Source organism: Drosophila teissieri, chromosome X (genome assembly GCF_016746235.2).
Source record: "Drosophila teissieri strain GT53w chromosome X, Prin_Dtei_1.1, whole genome shotgun sequence".
Taxonomy (NCBI): Eukaryota; Metazoa; Arthropoda; class Insecta; order Diptera; family Drosophilidae; genus Drosophila; species Drosophila teissieri.
Genome location: NC_053034.1, coordinates 974071 through 998890, shown reverse-complemented (window position 1 = coordinate 998890; position 24820 = coordinate 974071). Strand labels below are relative to the sequence as shown.

The 24820-nt window shown below is 46.2% G+C and overlaps 1 protein-coding gene across 3 annotated transcripts in view; it reads left to right on the top strand.

Annotated features, from left to right (window-relative positions):
• LOC122624898 overlaps nucleotides 1–24820 on the top strand; it is a 140354-nt gene that overhangs the window by 53286 nt on the left and 62248 nt on the right. For 2 of the 3 annotated variants that reach the window (XM_043804659.1, XM_043804657.1), the window contains exon 1: nucleotides 22612–23338. The exons of the other annotated variant lie outside the window; for it this stretch is intronic. The gene's annotated coding sequence lies outside the window, so the exon portion shown is untranslated. Of the gene's footprint in view, nucleotides 1–22611; nucleotides 23339–24820 lie in introns of those variants that run through there. 3 annotated transcript variants of the gene reach the window in all.

The window sequence follows — 24820 nt, the reverse complement described above, 5'->3', positions numbered from 1 at the left end:
GGTTGGAGATTGGACTTATTTGGCGCACGGCGTCACAAAACTTGGCCGCGCTCAATTGTTTGATTTATTGGCATTTATTGGCAGTTGGCATTTTATTGTGACTGTTTTGGGTGACCACGTCAGGGGTAAGGTAAGGTGAGCCAGCCAATGATGTTGGCTTGGCGGCAGGTGAGCTCTCCTGCCAGTGAATTCCTTTGTTGCTGTTCTTGGCCACTTTTCCATTTGACGGGCTTTTTGTGCTTAATGTGCTTAATGTATTTTCTGTGCCCTGCAGTGACCATTTTCGTTTCTTCTAATTTCTTCCTTGGCTTCTTTTTTTCTTTGGCCTTTCTTTGGATGGAAGCAGGCGCTCTTCTGGGGATTTTCTATTTGCAAAATACTCCTGGTGACTCCACAGAAAAGGTCAAGGCCCAGGTGGCCCATAAAAGCGAGCTCACCTATATTTCCGTCATTGATTTATGACACTTAATTTCATTCCATTGTGCCAACGAGGCAGAGCCATTGATTAAACACTTTAACGATTTTTTATGGCCACCAACAGTTGTAGTTCGGCACCCACTTATAAGACTGGGAAAATCGAGTGGGAAAATCGGGGAAGGGAAAGCGAGAAGCGGGAAGCGAGAGGCCACTGTATCGATTTGGTTCGCGATCCCAAAGCGGGAGGACTGAGGGGGAGAGTCCGATGTTTAACAATGCTATTGCCAATAAACCGAAACGGAAAATCTGTATATGTATATGCTGAACAGGAGCGGGCTCCACGCCGCACACTTCACGGATAACAATTGCCAAAAAGTCCTCGGCACTCTTCTCCCCTATAAATAAAAATGTAAAGTGTCTGGCGCTCGCAAACCGACTGGGGATTTCTCTAAAATTTTAGTTCCTAGGCAGCAATAAAAACCGGAAACTTTGAAGCAAATATTTAATGTATCAAAAATCAAACAGAAGCTCTGCTTGCACTAGTTGACTTGTAAACGCTGTGCAGCCGACGAGACCCTCCAATCGGCACCAAAAAAGATAGAAACGGAACTGTTCCCTCAGGCTGCCAACTACCCCAACTACCCCAAACTACAGGGCCCCAAAAAGGCCGCCCCACAGGTGGCATTTGTGTTGTAAAACGTCGATTTACATGCGTGCTGTATGCACAGGGGAAAATATGTGTATTTCCATGTGCATATACGCACATGTACCCATACACACATGTAGACATGTAGACATGTACACACAAGTAAATGGAAGGAAAGGCAGCAAGGCAAGGAGGCACTGACGAATTTCAATTTATTTACTTTTATTTGCGTATGCAAAATAGTCGGCTGCGGCTTGATTTTGGTTATCTCGCACACGCTCACAAGGAGATCCACAAGATACAAAGGAAGAGGTTTGGTGAGAGGTTTTCCAAGCGCTTAAACTAACGCTCTGCAGCACTTCCTTAAAGCTGTTAAAGCAGCTTGGTTTTTTCTAAACAAATAGCGCACTGCTAGGTTATAAGTTATATGTATATGGTATCTTATAATTGATTTGCCAAGCAAAGCCATTCAAATAGCCCAATCGATTTAGCCTAGCCAGCTGAACAAATCACTCAGCTTGAAGCGCCCGTATCCTGAGCACACAGCAGTTGAAAAAAGAAAGCCCCTCATTGTGGCCAGGACTCGCATCAGCCACGGACAAATGGGTGCCTCAATTCTGACACTTGCCCCAATAAACAATCCATAATCCATAAAGGCACTCGACCCCCCACTCCCACTCCACCCTCCTCCAGCTATTTTGCTATTTCGCCTTCCCAAGACAGGACGGAACATTTATGTTCCGGATCCGGACGAGAGAGACGAACATGTCACATGGAAATACTCGAACGAGGCCCCAGGCCAAGTGCACAGAGAGAAAAGGCGCTCGACTTGAGCTGGGACCATGCATGTGCATATTACTCTATGGATGGCGATTATACAGATACCATTTAATGGCAACAGTTATGTAGCTGTTACCATTTAATGGCAACAGTTATGTAGCTGTTATGTAGGTCAAAGTGCAATGAGAAAGGTGAAAGGTCTCTTTTCAGTGTGAGGGGGTTACGTTGCCGCCCAAAATTGTGCTAATTATACGGCCATAGCTAATTCCGGGCCGTAGTGTGGGTCTTGGGTACCTGGGTGCTTGGGCACTTGGTTACTGGTCACTTGGTTACTGGGCTCCGGCCAGTTGGGGTGCTGAATAAGTCATGTGGCCGGTGTGATTACCTTTGGTCGGTCGGGGGTTCAATGGCCATTCGCACGATATGTCAATCAGCCGTTTGCCGTTGGCTGTTGGCCGTTGGCCCCGCTTATATGGCCATGACATGTACTGTACCACTACAAACAAGAGGAGGAAATGTGATTCCCAAATCGTTGCAACCATTTGCAAGCTGCATTCATTAAATGCGCCCAAATGAGGCACAGGCTGCCATTTTCCATATGTAAATGTGACTTCCAATAATCCAGTCCATATTGCACTGCGCCCCAGGTCACAACACATCATTAGTGTTGTCGCGTCAATCTCCGCCTGCCGGAATCCAGGACACGCGTCTTTCACGCACCAGCACTTCACTGGAGCATTGAGATTCACTGCCCCATTAAAGAGCAGCTTGTTTTAGGCTTTAGACTTTCGTAATCAAGCCAAATCGAAAGTGGGCCATTGATCTTTGGGAACATGAGTACGAGTATATGATGGTTGCATTTGTTCGTTGGCTATGTGAAAATCGTCACTCGGAAATGCAAATATTGGAGGCATGTCTGGAGGCAAATAGCAGTTCTCTGGAGCACTCGCATCTCCATTCCGACTGACCTTTGGCTCCCACTTTTCGGCCAGGACTCCATTAAGTTCAAATTGAATCGATTGTTTAGCTGTGATCAAGATAACTGGCAACTAAGCCGACAGACGAGTCCTGGGAGACAGTCTTCACCCCTTTACTCCTCCGCTCTGCTGCACGAAGCAACTCCAGCTCTCTGGATGAATCTGAGTCTGAATCTGTAGCTAGAGATGGAGCCGGAGCTGGAGGTGGAGATGGAGCTGAAGATGGAGCTGGAGCAAGTGCACTTGGCTGGCAAATGTTGACATTTCTTCTTGGGGATTTCAGCTCGCTTGTGCGCTTGGATTTTGTTTTTATTATGATTATTTTAACTGCTAAGGCAAAGACAAACACACTGAGGAGCAGGGTGGTGCATGGGGGGAGGGGGGCGCGGCGGCGGAGGAGCATAAAATGCCATTTTCCAAGGGACCGTGAGCGGGACGGACGGAGGGGCCCCCCCTCCACCCCTTCCGTCCAAAGGACGAAAATGGGTTTGGCGTCGAGCTTTCGAGCCAAAGCCAGACAAAGTGAAATGCAATAAAACAAAGGCCAGCAAGGAGCAAGGAGCGGGGAAGCAAAGGGAGGGGAGGGGAAGGGAAGCGAAGCGAAGGGAGTGGCAGCTCTGCAACTGTCTTGTCTTGTCTTTGCTGCTCGAATGCCTGCAGCTGTGACCCCTGAACCCGTGGCTTCACCCTGAGCATTCAACCCCCCAACGCTCCACCCACGGAAAGCGCAACGCATTTACAGCGCAATGATTCAAATTGTCGCCTCGGATTATGGATTTATTACGCGTCTCGTTTCTCGTAAGCTGCCAGCGAGGAGCTGCAATTGTGCATGCTGCTTGCAATTACTATCAATGCTCCCTTTTTTCACCACTATTTCCCCGATTTGCGAAAATGTGTCAGTAATTCGCGCTAACAATTTTTCGCCCTCCGCATCCTTAGCATCCTTTATCTGCAGCCAAATGTGAGTGCAGCCCTCTGCCTCAGTGCCTCGGTGCCTCAGTGCCTTTGGATTAAGCGTAAATGTTTATGCACCAGCTCAAAGTTGCTACTAGCTATGCTATGCTATATGTTATGTGTTATGTCTTAAAGTGTAGATCTAACAGGGTATATTCCTTATAGCTTTGATCATGGCTGGCAACTAGTTGCCATCGGAATTTTGCTGGCTCATCAAATTCACCATTTAAAGGTTGCTGCGACTAAAAACAGAACCTCATTAGTGGGTCAAGGTAAATGGCTGTGCCAAGTCACGATTTGCAAAGTGTGGCTATGTGGTTATATCTTCGACTTTGGGCCCTTTTGGCAGACACATTTTAAGCCTACTCATGCTGCAAAAGCCCTCTTGACCCTTGACCCGGGTCCCTGGCTCTTGGGTCATGGCGATTCGCATTCAGACTCAGATTCAGATTCAGATTTGGCCACGGAGCTACACGAATCTGGAAATCATTCGGACACCGAGATACTCAGATGCTCAGACATTCAGTAGGAAACTCATGCCCAAATGCGGCGAATGACAAAGTAGTTGAAAGCTTTTCGTAATTATTATTATGCGTTATTTGTGTGTGCAACTCTAATTGTTGTCAACAACAGATGTGGTTGTCTGTGCTGTGCTTCACTTGTCGTTGTTCAGTGTTCAGTGTTCGTCTTTCGGTGTACGGTGTTTGGTGTTTGGTGTTTGCTATTCGCCGCTCGTCGCTCGCAGTTGACAACTCTGACATTTCGAATTTAGACATTGCCTGACTGTTTGACCGCGCATTAAAATGCGCTTTTTGTGTGCCACGGCTAGTTGGGAGTTAGGATTTGGTGGCACTGATGCCCCCGCTTTTTGTTTACCTGCCCGCACTCGCACATCGAAAATTATGTAAACTCACTTTTTTGGCTTACAAAAAATCGTGTCATTGCTGGATGGCAGCCGAGGGGGATTCCAGGCGTTATAGGGGCTAAAGATGGCTGAGCGGAGGTCACGAAGATGCTGCAGTCACAACAATGCAACGAGCAGGCGTTGCAGATTAATTAACGTCTGACTGCGATAAAGCACGTCGCAGTTGCAACCGCAACGTGAGCAACTTAAAAGCGAAAAATTTGCGGAGGAAAATTGGTAAAATGGCACGAGGATCCGGATTCAGGGGGGTGGATGGAAAGTGGCATAGAAAACGGCAAAGTCAGACCGGAAATTTACGGCCCCTGGTCGATGCGATGCGTCGGTGTTGAAATTAAATATAAAAGTCAAATAGAAATAGAAATGCTCCTTTGATGGAAGGGCTCTAAGGCTTCAGACTAAAACTCAACTAAAGATATCTATTATTTAATTGTAATCAACACAGAACTCCCCATGGGATGCACTGCAAGCAAAAGCCAGTTAATCGATGCAGAACTTATGCTTTTTGGCACCGAATTAATACGGATTGCTCTTAAAGTTCATTGTATTTTCATCTGATTAATGCGGCAATCGAGCACTCGATTAATTTTTTAGATGATGCACTTGGTGCCTCGCAGCATACGTTACACCGCAAGTAACTAATGGTGCATAATGGCAAGTGTGTGGTGTCTCACAAGCTTCGCTGGAGTGTCAGTGCACAAAATTCTGTGGTCAGCCGCAGCCAATCAACCGCAGAGTGTCAGCTGCCAATTGTCCTTGGTGACGGATGGCAAGGACTCGACTTGGAGAGTACCGATTACTTCACACCTATGCCTGTTTACAAATTAAAGCTAGATCAATAACATTCACTCGAATTTACAACGAATTTATAAGTGATTCCCATTGCCTGGCATGCCATTTCAACACAATTTGGGTGATGAGGTGCATACCTCGTTGATTTCTGCTGGACTTTACAGGGTATCCGGTTAGCTGGCCCACCACATGATAAATGAAGGCAATTTCACTGGCTCTCTTTCTCCCTTTCTCCCAGTCTCTCAGCTTCTCTTTGTTTCTCCATCTATCTCTCTGCATGAGCTATGGCAAATCGCTGCGAGAAATACGCGAGCAGATTTATCTACCATGTCCAGGGGGTGGGAGAAACGGAGAATCGGAGAAGGGGAGCAGGGAGCAGGGGAGCAACCGTCGGAGAACGCCACTGAGAAATGACGTCTAGACGTTTTTTGTTCTCCGCTTTTTGTTTTCCTTGTGTGGGGGGGAGGCTCATTAAAGGAGCGCGGCTCACATTTTTTGGCCACCAACACACTGCTTCCATCTCTGTTTCGCTTTTTCAGCGCTTTTTGCGGCATTTCGCTTAATTTTCGCTGCTGCTTCGTGGCCAACTAAATACCTGTATAAATATTTTATTACGCAAATGAAACAAACACTGTTTGCATTTTATTTGCGCGAACAAGGAAGCGCGCCAGCTGCAGCAGCCGGAAAACAAAGAGGGATTGGCAACTGGGGACTGAGAGGAAGGACATTTGTATGCAGGAGGGACAGCTGACCACAGACATTGCCACAGGAAATATAAAGCAGAATGCAAAGAATGCTCCGGAGGCAGCTTTGCCACCTGGGATTTCAGTCAGATGGGAGGCGACGCCCTCCTCACCCACCCACTTCTAAACCTGAGTCCAGGCAATCGTTCGTGATTGATTCAAAGCGATTTAAATTGCCAATAGGAGAGGGCTAAAGCAGTGTTCCGAGATGCCGAAGCGGGAAATGCTCTTTAAAATATGTATTTCCCTAATTTCCTGCTGGCAAAAACTCTTAAACTGTGCAAACTGCTAGAATCACAAAAAATGGCCAGACTTATAGCTTAAAGTTAAGTGGTAATTTGAGTTTGAGCCCACCAAGTAGGGCAGCACACAGTAAGCCAAAGTCCCAAGCGAGTGAAGCCAATTAGCCGATGGGCAAATTGCCACCGCTAATTGAGCCAGATGAAAAGCCAAAAGTCCCCAGTGAATGAATGGCTGCCATCGAGACTCACTTGTTACCACTTCGATTGACTAACATGCAGATGCAGTTGCGAAATCAGCATAAAAGTGAATTGCTGCCTCCTCCCATAAACTCCAATGGTAGGTTGTATACTCCCTTAAAATGTATCAGCAGGTCTTCTCTCAAGTTATTCACTTACCTTTGGGGAAACAATCTAAGAGTAAATTATCATCGAATTGCATTTAAATATTTCATGTACGGCTTCGACGACAAAGGGAATACACTTATATCATAAATCTCGCGCATGGGGCAGCCGAGCTTTTTCTTCTCCTCTCAATTGGGCCAACATCAATCAGAGAAACGAGGAGTAGGAATAGGGAAGCCGTGATTACACTTCAGTTCTTGGGCCACTGTCCAAACAATCAAGATACGGGGAGCCATCGGAATTAGGCTAATGAAATGCTTGTTAAGTGGAAACGATGATGACAACATCCCCAAAGTGGCTCGAAAAAGCACAAAACAGAACAGAACAGAACAGAGTCGGGCAATGGCAATGGCAATAGCAATAGCAATCGATGAACAGGGAAAATGCTGGCCACATTTTCTATTGACCCACATAGTCATCTGTCCCCTGCCGCTTAATTATTCATTAGTATTTGGCCTTTGTGGTCGTTTGCCTGTGCCGCACCAAACGAATGGCAGTGAGTCTTCAATTGTGCGGAGGATCGGAATAATGATAGCCAGAATGTCCAGTCATCATTCGTTGATCACTTTGCTGCCGCTGTGGGTCAAGGTGATCGGCTGACGCTATCTAAGGGCAAATGACAAGTCTTGAATACTCCACAAATTGAGAGCTCAACTCCCAATAAAGAGAACTCTTGATACTTGACTACGAGTTCGACTTAACCAGGCTCGGAAAACCCAGAAGCTGCGCAAGAGCATTCACTCAAGCAGCGCTCCCCTCAAATGCTGTCAGCATATGTGCATAAATTTCACACGTGGCGCCCGGCGATTCATGCATTTTACATGCACCGAAGGATTTCCCGGCGCCATTTTCCAACTCCATTGCCCGGCCATTGTCCGCGAGGCAGCTCCGCGCTTTTCACGTTTTCACAACATCCGCTACTCGTAGGGTATATCTTCAGTCGGGTCAATCCCATCCCATCTCAACTCATGGCTGTCAGTCCAAATGAAGTTCGAAGCCTCGTGAGCTGTGAAAGCTAGAAGATTATACTGCATTTTTCGCACTTCTCTAGGGAAAGAGGAAAAACTAGTAACAGGTATCTAGCAGTCGAGGCCACTCCTTGTTTTCCCTGGAATTCGGTTCCCGCACGAAACAGAAAAAAAGGAGGAAGGAAATCCAATGGCAATGGCAGGCGGCTTGTTTGTTAATACGAAGGCATTTAATTTTTAATCGCTGCATCCGACTCGAAGTTGACGTTGTCCCAGTGCCTCCATCTCTGCTCCGCCCTCCGCTCAATCCCGTTCGCACCCTCATCCGCATCCGCATCCACATCCGATTCCACATCCGCATCCACATCCACATCCTTCCACCTTTGCCTTCCCCGCCAATTGTTAACCCATCGCGTTACATATGTTTAATGAAGAGAGAGAACCGCACGCACGAGTTGCTCGAGCGCAGGACCTGAATTGCACTGCCTTTTCAGAGGAAGGACGATGCCGAAGGATGCTTGCTCTACAGAGGGAGATAATCGAGGCGATGTTGCAGCACCGGGATCACTGGTGGTCGGTGGTGAAAGCAGATGGGCTGATCAGATGGGCTTACGGCTCCAGCCGCCGAAGTTCTGGTTTGGCCAGCCAGTGGACATCACAGAGCACAGACACTTGGATTCCGCTTTCCGGCCCATTTGATTTTCTCAGTGCCTAAAGTCTGCTCTTGACTGGCAATGCATTCAGTGCCCTTGCAGCGCCGCATATCGCATATGAATACATATAAAAGTATATATGTATGCGGCAGATAGATGTGTGCTGGATGCTCGCTTCTGACTCTGCGGCAAGTTATTATAACAGTTCATTGATTTTCAATTTTCAATGCATTTTATTGTTTGCCGTTTCCCCGTTTCCCTGTTTCCCCATTTTTTTGCCACCTACACCCGCTCTTTACTCCATTTATCTCCATTTCTGTGGAACTGGGAATGGCTCAACTTGCGGCGGTGGCAACTGCAACAAATTTCCGCTCTGCAAAACTCACTCGTATGCATAAATTCATTCGAAGTTTATTTTTGCCGAGCGCCAGCGAGCAATGGAAAAAGCCATAAAAAATTAACAAAAATAAAAAAAGAAGCTCGAAAATTTAAGTGATTTCGAAGGCTTAAAAATGCAATGAAATGCAATGGTGGGTCTTCGCCCGAATTGTCCCAATGCAGATGCGGTTTATAATGCTTAAAGCCCGCATTATTTATGACAGCAGCAGTGGCAACGGGCGGGAAATGGGAAATGGAATGTGGGAAATGCTCTTCGATTGATCACCGACATTTCACCGTCACCCAAGGAGACGGGCTACATCCAGTTTTATTGCAGGTCCTTTACGCATTTATCCCCTGGCTTACGCATCCTTGATTGCTCTTAAGGCTTCATTTGGTTCGGGTTCGAGGAACTGGACTACCTTTTCGGAACCTCCTTATGTAGATGGTGTGGTTCTGAAGTACGAGGATCGCCTTTGGTCGACAATTGCACCCAACACTGACCTGGCTAGGAATTGATGGAACTGCTATAGCAAAGTCTCATAAAGCGTCGGGGAAAATGAGTTTTGTGCTCCTTCGTGCCCGCCTCCTTCCACTTTATCCTTCCCCACCTCTTGTTTTTCCGTCCTCTTTCCAGCTGCCAGCTGTCCGACACTTAATACACGTCTTAATAAGGTTTCCCATCCACATCCATTTGCTGCACAGTTTTCCTTAGTCAAACGTTTTTCTTTCGTTTTTCTTTTTCCGCTTTTTTTCGTGCCATCCCGCAGGCGGAGGACAACAAGAGCCTTGGCGTGCCCCTAACTTTGTTTACTTGTAATTACTTTGACCTTGTGCGGCGTGCAGCGATGTCCTGGCAAGTGGGAGGGGGTTGAAGGTGGAGATGATGGTCAAGATGACTCTGCACGGTGGGCTTAAATTGGCAGCCATTTCCAGCTAAAACACCTAGAAACCCAGTTCTGACTTGTGAGAAATCTACTAAAGGAAAACTTATAGGGGAAAATATGATTCTATGAAAGAATTACACTTAAGCAACCTTTTGCGCCCATTGTGGCAGCGTTAAGAACTTTTCTCCTTCCTATTCGGTCAGCATTTTCCTTGCCTCTTATTTTTGTCGTTTTTTTTCGCCAACGAATTGCCATTACAATTTCATTTCATTTGAGTTCAGTGACCTGCCGCCCCGCCCCGCCCTCCAATTCCACGTTTTACGCGTTTTACAGGTATTTAATTTGATTGTACTGCATTTGCTGCCCCATTGCGGGAAATCGAGGAGGGGTTCGTGGGTTATGTCTTTATTTAATAGCTGCTCATAAATTTTAATTATGTGCATTTTTAAATACGTGACCCTTAGCACCGCCGCCTTTCTTCATTTCTCCTTCATCATCATCATCATCATCATCAGCATTGAAGCATTAAATAAGCCCCAGGAAGAGGGAGACTTGGACTGGGTTCTGTATTCTGGGATCCTTTCGCATTCGAGGGTTGTTTTCTCTATTTCCGATTCGACTGCTCCTCCTTTGTGTTCCGCTCGGGCGGGAAAGCCCATCAATTAGGGGAGCGCAGAACGACCTGACACGCCGTTGACCCCACAGATGGACCCTTGTGCTCCAGATGCAGTGTTCACTATAAGTTTATATATCAACGGGTTTGAACTCGCCTTTGTAGGTGTCTAAATATGGTAATGAGTCAATGACTTTGGGCGTATTTCCTAAGCCCTCCTATTTCGTTTATTCAAGCATTCTCGCCACACTTATATGTTCTTAGCGGAAACATCATCCTGCCAAATCTGAGTGCCTGTTGTGGTTTCGCTGCCCAATTACCGCACTCCCAACGCCCCACTTGTTACCGCTTCAGTTGTTTTTGCTCGGGATTCTACCAGGCACGTCCTTTTCAATTGGCAGCACCCGCGGCACTTGAGCCACTTCCAACATGCAACCCTGCAACCCTGCAGCCCTGTAGCTCTGCAACAATGCAACATTGCGACATTGCGACATTGCAACATTGCCATGTACTGCCCCATTACAGGCAAACCAAAAAGCAAAGCCGCAAGCCGACAATCAACATTTAAGGCGATAATGGGGAGAGTTACCCCCGGAAGTTCTCCGTCAAGCGTATTGCAGCTGAAATCGGAGGGACCCGCAGCACATGTTCTAATATGTCACTTCCTTTTTAACTGATTTCAAAAGCTTTACCCAAAACGCCAAACACGAGCGTACTCCCACTTTTCAGCACTGCTCGCCACCGATGTTGCTAGCTTCAAAGTGGAGCGCGTCAATTACATTTTCGTTTGGCTTTCGGTCGGGTGTTGCATTGCGAAACTCGCCCCCGGCTGTTGCCCCTGGCTCCCGGGTTGCTCCCCCGTTTCTTGCCGCTTTGGGAAAACCGAGCGCCCTTCCGCTGCCCCGCTCAACAATGTGCAATCCCAACATTGATTTAGTGCCGCCACCAACAGACGGTTTGGCTGGACTCGCGGACTAGTCGCCATCGAATGCACATCGCATCGATATAGGTATTATGTCTCTCGGGAAGCCCAGACCCCCGACCCCTCGGGTAAACCGAGCCAACGGCAGTCGCGTCATCATAGGTGGGTTACAGGGGGATAAATGGGGAAATGAGGAGCTTAGTGAGCGAGCGGAAGAGCAGACCTTCAGGTGAGAAGAGGCCTACAAATGAGCCCTGAGTTTGATTCCCTGTCAAAGATCTGTGATCGCAGGCTAAGTAAAGCATCACGCCTATTTGGATTATTTGGAGTATTTAAAGTAGATGTGCCAACTGAGTTGAACGATTTATCCCAGACCCATTTCCATTATTTCCTAAAAGGGATGCTCGTGGAGTCACTTGATCAGCATACTCTGCACACCGTCCACTCCAACGGACCCATCGTACATCATTCAGCATTATCAGCTGGATTTAGTAGCACTCACTCGTGGGAATAGGTGAACCATGGTGCCATGGTGCCATGCCCCTTCCCTCTGGCAGCTCGAACTGCGCATACCCTTTTCCCTGGCGGCGACCTCAAGCCGTCCAAGTGCAAACAGCTTGTTGGCTGTTCATCGCGGCCATTCCAGGCAGTCCGTAATCCCTCCTACGGCCTTGCCCCCCATCTAGCCCAGCCCCACCCATCCTTACAATAATTCAACTTTTGTCCAGCATCGCATTTCCGCCCTCCAAAGTTGCAGCCAAAAATGGCCAAAAGGTGTAACTTTTTCGCCGGGCGGAGGACGCCCCAATAATATTTTTGTTGAACGACCGCTTTCGTAAAATTCGAGGGGTATGATATACGGAGTACAGATGCCGCGAGTCCATAAACTACTGAAACTTGTTTTAATATCTCCTCAACAGACATATTCTAGCAATTAATGAATAAATGAAATTGTTAAATGTTAAATATAACGGCTAAGATATAACAACTTTGACCTAAAACACAGAAAGAATGATGAAACAGTGTTTGCAAGCTCGATGTGAAACTCATAACTGCAGTGCTATTTTTGTTGCCGCCACTGTGCGCATGGAAAATCGCAGAGCAGAGGCGTCTAACCGAGTTGTTGTTGTTTGCTGTTGGCCGGTACGCGAAAGTTGGACAGACAAACCCCACCCCTTTGGCAACCCCCACCTTCCCCGTGCATATTGGCGAGCCCCCCTGCAACGGAATCTGTGTGTATCAGTGGCCAGGATTTATGTGTTTATATTGCGAGTTTGAAGTTGGTTTGGCACTCCGCGCTTCTCTGGTGCCGTTTTACAACGGGGATGGCCATTGCGGGGGGACTTAGGGTCACCTTTATGGAGGGGGTGTGCTCTGCGGTGGCGCAACTGTGGGGCAACTGTATGGCAACTGTGGGGCGTGGGGCATAAATTGCAGCCACGTTTGTGTATCGCAAAAAGTGCGGTATCCAATGCTGCAAAGGCAAAGCACACAGTTTTTGGGAAGTGAAATATTCGATTGGGATGGGATGCGATGGTTGCCAAGTTGCCAAGATCCCCGGATGGGGAAATCGCGGCTGACAAGGTGGAGGTCACAGGTCTACTTGGAGCTACTTTGATGCAGCCATGCAATCGCCATTCGATTGTCAATCTAATCTAATCTCTATGGGAAGACTTGGCGTAATGCCCTGGATATCCGGAATTATCAAGCCTTATTCTTTTAGCTTAATCACTAATGGAAATCTTGAACATAAATCACATCTTTTCGATGTTTATTTAATCAATGTGCCGTGGCAAGCCATGTTGACTCGAACACCGAGAGAATTTATAAAATATACATGGTGAATGAATTCCGGCAGTCACTTGCTTGCCCTCAGAGTCTGTAAATGAAAAAGTTTTGATTGCTTTTAGCAACAACAGAAAAAATAGCAAACGGGGAAAATATGATCATAAGCTATGCAGGAAGTAAAGCGTGGGTGGCTGAGGTTGGGGAAGGGGGTGAGGGAGGAGGAGGGGGGATGGGGGGAGTGTGAGTGGGGGGCAGGGGAAAATTGCAATGCAAAAGCACATTTTTAGCATATTGCCGGGCCCTTAACATCCCTTCTGAAACCCTCTTACCTCTTACCCAAAAAAAGACCCTCGGCACATGGCACATAAATCTTGCACCTGAAGGGGGGTGGTGGGGGGATGGGGAATGTGTGGAGCAGTGGGGGAGAGGAGGGGGGGGAGCACAGGTAAGCAAGGTGCTAATGGCAATCTGTAGCGTGTGTTCCGAGCGGGAAGAGTTATTTTTCCAATTTTCTGTCAATCCTCCCCGCCACCAAACGCCCCCCTTTCGTCGTCCCCCTGGCCGTTTTTTATTGGCGCGATATTGAAAATTATGCGAAAGTGCTAAAGCGATTTATGCTTCATTTTGGGAATGAAAGACGCAGCAACGTGTGGCTGCTGGTGAACGAAGAGGTTGGGGTGGGGGTGGGGGTGGGGGGCTGTGTGTGGAGCAAGCACTTCAGCAAGAAAAATGGTGTTTTCAATAAAATTGCCAAGAAGAAAGGTGATCCAGCAATGCTCAACTTGGTAGTGACTACAGACCACCTTCCCCATGGCGCTTGTTCGTTTGTTTGGGCTGCCCAAATTGGTATTATCAGTGTAACATCAAGCCACAAATGCATATGTTATGTAATCAAAGTTCCAATGAGAAAACGTTCGAACGACGAATGACAACCGGCCATTAAAGAAGCTTCAACAAGCTGACCCCAATCATTGTTTAACCTAAGCCCTCCAAGCCCTCTAAGCCCTCTTCCGCAATTATTTTGACTGCGGCCTAATCGGGTCTGAAATTAACACCCTTTCCCCTCTCTTGGCCACAAAGAGCTGCATGCTGAATGCTGAGAGCTGAGAGCTAAAATCGGATTCGACAATTAGTTGAAACCGCTGATAGGCAAGCGGCGATAAGCCCCCTTTTCCAGGTTTATCCACTGATTGTGCGTAGGCCTAATGATGATGACGCTGAAGATGATCTGCAGCGATTGTGTGTCGGGGTCACCCATTTTCAAATCGAGATTAAAGCCCAGTTCACAATATCTGTGCACTCGAGTTCAGTGCTGTTCAGCTGGCTGCTTTCTAGCTGCTTTAACATCGGCTTACATGTTGCCAAGGCATCCATGCCAGAATTTTAATCTTCTGTACTTGTTATTCGACTTTATCTGTTAAAGGAATCAATCAAATCAGTTAAGTAAAGTTATTAAACTTTAAACCAGAACACTTTAAACAATGTTAGACATTACTGCGATATCTGTACTTTATTCTCCAACACCGGGAGGGCATTCATATCACTTGTTCGTCAATGGTCCGACAAGGCGACCTAATGACAGGCAGTCGCCAGACCTTGGTGGTTGTCAGATGGCGATGGTGTTGGTGTTGGTGTTGGTGCAAAGTGGTGCGGAGGTGGTGGCGCAACCGATGACTTCGGCGCTTCGGGTCGCCACTTGAGGGTCCAAAGCACTACCTCTGGCTTAATTACAACACCACACCACCGATTTGTGGAGTCCAAAAGGTGCACCAAAACTGCAGCTGCCAACAGTTGACGGGATGAGATGGCATGGGTTAAGGGGTTAACGGGTTAAGGGGCTAAGGCGAAGCGCTCGCCACTTGGGCTGCAATACCAATTGACATCGATGAGCAACTGATTGCTCAACTCGTTGGTTGGGTCTTTCCCAGATTTGCAAAATGGCTGTAGTGGGATTTATTTGAATAAACACTGCGAAGAAGGTAACTTATCGGATTCCTAATTTCGTTATGGCAAACTCCATTATGTTCCATTAGAAAGCGGAAGTCCAAGCTGTCCAGCACTGTTGAATACACGCTGATAAGACGGACGGACGGATGGATAGAGCCTTCAGGATAGCGCCTTCGGGATAACCTGAAGAACGCATCCCCCTTCTGCCCCACATCATTGCCAGGTCATAAATCACAATTCGTGGCCTATGAGCCGCTTTTGGCAATGCTCTTTGCCTTCTGTGAAACTTTCCTTGGCACTCTGCCTTCCTGCAGCCCCTGCTCGCTTCACTTCTTGGCACTGTATCATTTTTTTCTAGATCTCTGCACTGGGGGAACTTTGGAGCGAAAAAAGTTTCTTTGGCAAAGTTTATGTGCCACTTGCAAAGATTTACTGGCTAAACTTTTGCATTTTGCATACAGGGGATGAGAGCCGCCCGGGCGATGGGGACATTTCGCAGATATGCGAACGATTCACAGTACAAGTTCCCGAATTTGTTGCTGTATTTGTTTTTATTTTCGTTACTTCTGCACATTCCACACTAGAGTGAAAACAAATCCAAGTTTTCAGAGACATCGCTGTCGCACAAGGTGCAAGGCGAAGTGAAGCCGAAGACTGCGGAACATGCGGACAAACTGGCGGACAACCGGACAAACGGACAGCCGGACAGACAGTTTGACGGACAAACAGACGCACAGACCAAAAACTCGTGGGAGTCATGCGTTTCAGCTGGATTCAGGATTCAGGATTTCGGATTTCGGATTCCTGGTCCAACTGCAGGTTCTTCTGAATAATCCATTCCAAAAGGCAGGATGGATGGAAAGGTCTTCCACCGATTTGGACAGTTGATTAGGCACACAGAAAAGTTTTGTGTCACCAGAGCGAGAGGCAAAAGGGACAAAATTTCTCCAGCCGAGATCGGAATGCTCTATATTTGGATACATTTTTACAGCCCTTGGTATAAGCCACATTAGTTGGAGTTGTTTTTTATCATCTGCTGCTCGTTTGAAAACAATAAATGGAACATTAGCACGTTGTGCTCTGCAAACAAAGAGATAAATTGGGGCAAAAGGCCACTGAACATAAGCTGTTAGATGCACTTTTTTTTTTTTGTGTTTTTTAGAACGGATCAAGTGGGATTCCTTAGAATCCCCTCGCGGCTTTTGGATACGTAAGCTCTGGTGATATCCTTGCCGTGGAACAGAGGTGACAGAATGAATGGAGGGCATAAATAAAACTAGAAAACTAGGAAACGAATGCGAAAACATTTTACCAACTTTTTTTTGTCAAGCAAAGCGACAAAAGCGAAGCGACAAACAGCAAACAAACAACGAACTCAGTTGAAAACTGAAAACGGAAAATGGAAAACTTTTGCAGCGAGCAACAACAACAATCTCAACAACAACAACAACAACGGCAGCATTCAAACAGATGGAAAAGTTCATTTACGTAAATGTTTTTCTTCTGCTACTGCTTGGTTTTGGTTTTTTTTTTGGAATTTTTTTTTTTCATGAGAAATTAATCAGCAAATGGGTTTTCAATTTCCCATTAACACTCCACGACAAAAGTGAACTCAAACTTGCACTCAGTTTTCCCCCGAAAAGCTTTTGTCATTTCCCATTCGGAGTTGAGAAAAAGCCAAAGGCATATGTAATCACGGAAAAAGGGCAAAAAAATAAAATAAAACACAAATCTTCTTGTCACTGAACAGGCCAATATCTATAATTAAGCGAAAATTTGTTACAAGGAGGTAATTCGGAGGCAGAGCCGAAATCAGGAAACAAGTTGCATCATCATCAACATCGTTATCGCCTTTCGACTTCGGGCTTGGGATTGGGATTGGGATCCTCATAATCATCTTCAGGTGCGGCAGCCTCGGCTTCAGAGTCCCACTTACTTAACCCATACTTGCCACTTGCCACTTGCAACTTGGCTACCGATGGCTACTGTACGTTGCTGATTTTTGGTTAAATGCGAGTTTCGATTGCCAGAGGTAGAGAACACCCGCCACTATATCTATGTTAAAATTCATTTATAGTTAATTGTTAACGATTCTTTTCGGTGCGGAGCCTACATACATTTATCACACAAGTAAGATGCCACTTCTGCAAATATACGAAAGGGAAAGTTCAGATTTCTGTAACATCAAATAAAGTCGTTTAACGCAGCAATTATTTGCATTCTTCATGAAAGCACGGGGCATTTAAAAGACTTCCTCCGCAAAATGGGCAGAGTGTATATACGGAGACGTGCTCAATGGGAATTCGAAGTCGTACTCCACCGCCAGTAAAACCCCAAAACCCCACTTTGGCGCTTGTTTCTGGCGCCCCTGCTCCCGGCGGTTGGGCAACGGAGACCTCTGATCACGAGGCAGCTAGGCAGCTAGGCAGCTTGCGTTGCTTCTGCCGCATTTCGGAGGCAGTTGGGCAGTTGCAGTTGCAGTTAAAGGTGGCGATGATGACATCCAATCGCTGCCACTGTTGGCCACTTAGTTCGTCGTTGTATAACAAAAGTGGGGCGGAACAGATAGCTGGGTACGAACAGGTACGGATGGGGTTGAAGATTCAAGAAATGCAAAGATACATTGAACCGCACATCGGGCGGGAGACATTGCCCTCGTTTGCGGCCTGGCTTAGCGCCATAAATATAATATTTTGGCAAGCATTGCCACGAGACCGAGCCATCAATCACCGAGTGTTAAGTGTGTCAAACCTTTTACTAATCGCCTCGCGGTCACTCAATCCAATCAATTAAGATTGAGCGATGGAGAAACGCGCGTTTGAGAACAACGAGAACAGAAGCTTAGACAAAAGCGCTGCAAAAGAGCTGCAAAACGGGGAAAGGAAAGGCGTTCGTTCGTTCGACCCAGATTACCAAAAAGAGACTCAGATCTACAAATGGAACTGGAACCCAGACACGAGGCCATGTATCTGTATCTGTATCTTTGTCTCTCCGTCCGTCCGTCCGTCTGTCCGTCTGTTTGTCCGTTCGTCGCATCTGTCGGATACGTGACACTCCCGCACCATTTTCTCCTTTCCACTGGACACGTTTCACTGTTTTTATCGCTGATGTCGTTTCGGGGGCCTTCATAAAGTGTCGCGATATTCATAAAGATAAAGCTCGCTTCTCGTCTTTGTCCCTGTCCCTGTCTCTCTCGCTCTCTCTCTGTCGCTCTCCTGCGTTCCCTCTACGTGTGACTTTTATTGCTCTTTCCCCCTCTGTCGTCTTCCACTACACCACCCCACTCCACCCACGTGTGGCCACCCATTTTGCGGCCTTGCCCAGCAATTAAAATGGCCATTAGCCTCTATTAAAATACCATTGACTGGCTCCAATTGCAATTCGGGCTCGGCTTTAAGTGGCGTGGTGTGGCATTCCCTGTGTGTCAGCCACTTCCACATCCACATCCGCATCCACATCCGTCCGCAAGCAGGATGCTCCACTGTACGGGGAGCTCGGTCCACTCTCCTTTGAGGCAAATTTAATGCGATTAAATGCAACAACCAGAGAAAACAACTCAATTAGAAGAAGAGTGGCCGCAAAGGCAGCCGTTGCCCAGCCGCAGGAGGAGCAGGACATGAATTTCCCCTATGAATGTCCGTCGATTCATCTCGTCAGTTCAGGGGGGAAAGTTTGCAAATATTATTACGAAAACTTTACATCGCTTTTTGAATGCTCCTAATTATTATAATAGTTGTTGAGCGCAGGCTCAAAGTGTGCGCATAAATTAAATTTCCTTTAAACTGGTAATATTTTAATATTAATTATATGTAACTACCTTCGGAGAAAACTTTACATCGAATTAATGCCAGCGTAGCCCTAATTTTTGCTTTCTTCTTGCTATTAGCCACTTTCGGATTCCTTTTATTTGACCTTCCTTTTCCCTTTTTCCCATACTCATAGTTTGCCGTAGTCCCGAAAAGTTTTTCGCCTCGCTGTCGACTTTTTGACACTGTCGTCATATGCAGTTCATGCAAGAAAAGCGAGACAAGGAATTCCATCACCCACTTCCGCCCACTTCCACCCACCTCCGCCCACATTGCCGTGGAGTTTTCCGCCCGTTCCTCGCAGCGTCCTTGCATTTTCCTAGTTTTTGTTGTTTTTAGCGCTGTCATCATAAACGCAGCCTTATTAAAAGTGCACGAAACTTTTATATTAGTGCAGACAGCAACACGCTTCCACGCCCCCCAAGCTGTTCAGGTGGGCGGGCGGTATAGAGTCGCTCTCCTGGTTATTGCCAAAAACCCCGTAGACTCAGGGAGGATGACACTTGACTCAGATGCTAGCCCGGAAATTATTATCAATGTACGCATAATTCATTAAAACGAGCAACTTTTTGCGGTCTCCGAAATCGGGGAAGTGCAGATTGTGGGCCAAATTGGAGATAATATTGCCAGGGAGCTGCATGTCATTGCATGTAGCACACATCCACTAACAGAAACTCGTGCCACTTTCTGCCACAGATTTTCAATCATTCTACGAGGACGCAAGTGGACAACTGATGCTGTTTTGTGTAGTACAATAATATCTGATGGATTGGCAAACTATGTGACTGTTGTCTGAAGGGAAAATGAAATATTTTTGAGTCGTGATGAGTGTTGTAGTGTATCTGAAGGCCGTGCAGAGCAGGAAGAAAGTCAGGACGAAAGTCAGGAAGGAAGAAACTAACTAACTTTGTTAAAATTTCTCTCCCACTTCCGGTCTTAGGCTAGTGCATCTCCATCTCCATCTCCTTCTATCGCTGCGACATGTGTGTGTGGGTGTGTGTGTGGCTGCCACATGCCCCGACTTTCCCACTTATTTTGCACCCGCACTTGCCGCCACTCCTCAATGAAGTTGTCGTTGTCAAGTTTTAAACCTGAACTTTTCGCAGCTCCTTCATGGCCCCGCCCATTTATGCCACCCACTTGTGCCGCCCACGGTGCATTGAAAAGCGGCCGCCTTCTCGGACCATTTTCCTTAACCCTTGTCTTATCCTTGTCTGTCCTCTCCGCCGGCTGCATTATAATTCGCTATTAGAAGTCACTTAAAAAGTTTCCCAAGTTTTCCATGCAGCTGCCAACATTGTTGTCAGCCACGCCCCACATTCGTAACCCCTCTAAATTCTCTTGGCCAAAAGTTGTGGGTGGCCCAGCAGTGGGTGACATTTTTTTAATTGAATAATTGTAGGCATCGTGCCAAGGGATTTCGCGGAGAAGTGCATTCCCTTCCACTGCAGCCGGGAATGCCCGGCTAGAAAGGACAAAAAAAAAAAAAAAACGAAACTGACACTTGAATAAAAGGTTTCCGAGTTAAACAGCAACTTATCCCGAGAGCTTTATGCAATTTACTGCAATTGAATGAAATGCGAGTGCAGCTACATGCGATATGCGATATGCGGAACAGCTTTAATTTTCTCGGGGCGAGTTCCCTTGGGATAATGGTCAGCTCGCTTCTTGCAGCTCTTTAGCTCTTTTCAGATTAAGGCCCCTTTGCTGCCTGTGCCTGAAATTGGCAGACATTAATGGGTTAATTTGCATTAATATATTCAATTGGATGGCGCTGCCGCTGGGGAAAAAGCTTGGTGTTCCTGAAATGTCCTTTTGTTTTCAGCATTTTTGTATTTTTTGTTGTTGTGTTATTGTTGTTGTTGTTGTTGTTTTGCGTGGCACTTGTTATTCTTTTTACACTGTTTAATTCGATTTGCCAGCGCATTGCAATTAAATTTATTTTCCAGCCAGCCAACGAAAGTCCTGCTGCCGCTCGCTTTTCGATCTGAAATGCATAATTGCATTTTAAGCGCTCACAAACAAAGACACTGCACCCCATTTTCCCTTTTTCCCATTTTCCCACTGCGCCCCTTGCATTTCCACACGCGTTTGCCCCACGTTTTCCCCCCCTCATTTCCACCGCAAGTCAACTGAAGCCGAAATCATCATTAAAGTAATTATAACTGTCAATGAAGGGCTTGCAAAGTGCAGATAAGGATTAATAGGAAAGCGAGCGCGCTGACATCCTCATAGAGCTAATTGCCGTAATAATGATCGTTCTAAGTTTTCACCTGGCCAACAGCAAAGGTTTCCTCCTCCTATGAGCACTTGCCTGGTGTTTTTGGCGCTCATCCAGTGATTAACTGGCATCATAAAAAAGGGCAGTTCACTTTTCACTTACTACATGAGGGACATCAACAAGGAAGGAAAATCAACTGATCTGAATAGTGAAAAAAGGTGAAACGAAAGTTGCAAACAAGCGATTGACAAATATACATAATGTTCATATAACGAAACTTGCTGCCAAACGCTGATGCTCGAGATGGCGTACTTTTGCTTTGCACACTTGAGGCGCCTCAGCTGAAGAGCAGGTCAAACAAAACAAATACAACAAAGAACTGAACTCCAAACGCCAAGCGAAGCTATTGGCGGTTGGCCAGGTTGACCTTGACCTTGGCGGGGAGGGGAGGGGCCGTGCGGGGAGGGTCAGTAGTTGGTGCTGGGGCCTCCCCTTGAAGGTCGCCACTCAGTGCTGTAGTTGTAGTCTCGTTTCGGCCGCATTCAAATTTAGCAGCCAATTGGGATGCAATGCGCGCTTAATTACACAACATTTATGGAAACCGGTACGCGTAGACGCGTTGTGTTTCAAAGTCAAGTGCAAAAGGCGAAGAGAAGGAGAAAATACCCAGTCCGCATGTACGAGTATACATATGTACATATTTTGTATACCCTCGAAGTTATGGAAATACTATATTGACTGGAAAGCGTTCAAATGGCTTGGAATGAACATCAAATACTAAATATTGGTACTCAAAAAAAGATTCAAACTAATTAAAATGCGCGCTACGCCGTCGTAATATTATTATACCATTATTATACTCGTAGGTACTAATGCTCACATATCGAACTATTTGTTTTCGATTTGTTTTGCGCCTTGGCCAATAATTAATTGCTGTGGCCCAGAGCAAATGTTAACTTAACATAGATTTCCGCAGCAGCGAGCGGCGAACAGCGAGCAGCGAACCTGCTCGACGCACTAACCAAACTGTTGCGCTTGAAACCGCTTGGAAGTTCCAACTTGGAACCCGCCGCTGCGCCTGCGCACGCGTCCGCCGCTGCGATGAACAACAACAAAGCGCTGGAATGGCAGTGGGATGAGTGATGGCAGGTCGGCTATCGAACTACTGGCCATTTGGCGTTTTTACAGCAGTTTTTATTGTGTTATTACTTAATCTTACAGATGATCGGGAGAGAAACATGTCATAATGGGAAAAGGGAGCGATGCCTGTTTGTTTATAAGATAAGCGCGGCAGAACTCGATTATCCCAACGAATGGATTATTTAGCAGCCAAAGGGGATGGGCAACAACAGCATTGGAAGCATTGGTAGTTTGTTTGCCCAGCAATAAGCGAAAAGCAGCTGAATAAACGGTTTCGAACAAGTTGCCTCTAACGCTTTGGCGGCGGCCCAACGTGCTCGAACAGGTTCGAACGCGTTCGATGTTCGAATGCAGCGGCAGAAAACCGGTGCCGTCACATCGAAAAACACGGCTAACTTCAGTCGACAAAATTTTTAAATGCGCGCGGTTGTGCGTCGCTCCGTGGCTGAAATTTGCGATTTACGATTCGGGACTTGCGATTTGCTTGCCGATTTGCCAATTTGCCAGTTTTGAGTTCTCGATTTGTTGTTTATTGCGCCCGCCGGAAAATTTGATGACCGCGAAAATGCAGGAGTTTTGATTAAGTGGCTCGCCCCAAGGACAAAGGAGGATAGAAGCAAGCAAGACAAGGCAATAGGCTCCGTTTTCACGTGCTCACTATCGCTCTCTCTCTTTCGAGCGCGCGCGTGTGTTGGTGAATGTTTATGATTGTTTTTTATCTCAACGATCGATCGATTAATACAACAAGAAATCCAGAAGGGAATAATTTAAGTGCCGCTTTTTGTTGTAATACCGAAATATCATTACGTTTTTTTTTGGAGTGGATGTGTGCTGTTTGAATTTTGGAAAATACAACAACTAGAGAAAGAGAGGCGAATAAGAAAGAAGAAATAATAAATAGCAAGTTGAAAGAAATTAAAAAAAAAACCGGATTCCCCACAGAAACAACAACTAAAGAGCAGCATCAAAAGAGAAGAAAAGGAAGAAGCAGCACAGGCCAGGCTTCCAGTATTTCATCTCTGCTGGTTGTAGTTGTTGCGCGCACGCACCAGAAGCCCTGAAGAGAGGAGGATCGACCGGCCAGCTGCTCTCACGCTCTCTCTGGAAAAGTGGCCAAAGGAAAAGAAGGAGGAGGAGGAGGTGAGTCAAACGAGTGAAATGTTCTCTCCGGGGTCTTCCGTTTGCGTGGGTGCGAGCGGGATGGCGCAGGCGCAGCCCTTTTCCAAGTGCCCAATGCTTTTTGTCTTTGCCGAGAGAAAGGAACTCCTTCGTTATTGCTGACAAAGTCAAAAAGGAAACAGGAATGGTTTCGCAAAGAGTATCAAGTTCCTTTTGAAATTGGTATGGCGCTATTGTCTACTGCCTTCGTTTATTAATTAGAATTTACACCCAAAGAGGAGGGCTAGAAATGTAGTACACCGGCCTTGCACGCCTCTAGTCATTCCAGTTCTGATCGCATTTCACACTTGCTCTCTCTCTTCCCTTCCATGAGTAAAATCGAAAGTTGCAGAACATAGAAAATAGTTAATTGTCATCCTCAGTTCAGTTTTCTACTTTTCCCATGCTGCTCCACTGCTCCACATCTACATCCATTTGATGGCGCTTTGGAAGGGTGTAAGAAGTCATTTCCAATAGTTGGTGACCGACCGTCCATCCAGACGGCTGACATAATGAGCTTTAAAGAGGAAAACGATGAATGAGTCGGCGAAGCTCGGAAAATGAACGGGCTATGCGCCGCATATCTTCTAGGTATGTAAATATGCTTGGGCGCCATGAAAAATAAATAAAAATGCGGTTGGCATTGCACTTTGCTTTGCTCGAGTTTTCCTGCTGCCTTTCGCTCTCGATTCTGCAGTTTTTATTTTCTCGATTTAGAAACCGGACTGTACTACTACTACCATTTTATTTTATTTGATTTCTGTTTATGTATTTTATTCTGTCCGCCTGTCGAGGGAACACAAGCACTTAACAGCGGGGCACTAATTTTTGGGAAAATAAATACTTGTTAATTTCGTATTTAACTATCTTTATAAATTGCTTAACTCCCAATAAAGTTCTCGAATCGAAAGTGCTTTAGTCGCAGCTGATTTATAAGGAATATTTCGGCAATCTAATCAATGAACGAACTTTTAAGAGTTATTTATTATTTAAAGTTATATATGTTTGTCACGAGTTTTACTCCAAACATTCCAATAAGTTCGATAGGCAATTATGCTGAAATATCGATAGCAGTGAGCTGCCTCGTTTAATTCCGGTAATTGAATTAGCACCCGCACTTAAACACACACATAAACACCTTCACACACCGAAAAGCAACAAAACGCCGGCAGCAACAACAAATTGGATTAATGCAAACGAATCGAATCGCCGAACAAGAAAGACCACAAAAACAAAAAAAAACTAAACACAAAAAAACAAAAAATGTGTAAAAGCTACAAAATGGTAAAACGATGGTTTTTAATACAAACAAATAGCTAGACGCAGCTCCAAAAAGCACAATCACTAATGCAAAATGTATCTTTCATAATCGACCTGCTCGAAAGACAGAGACGGGCACAGAGCGAGAGGGATAGAGATAGCGGGAGAGGGTCGGTAAGGGGTGGTGAGGGAGAGGGGCGAACA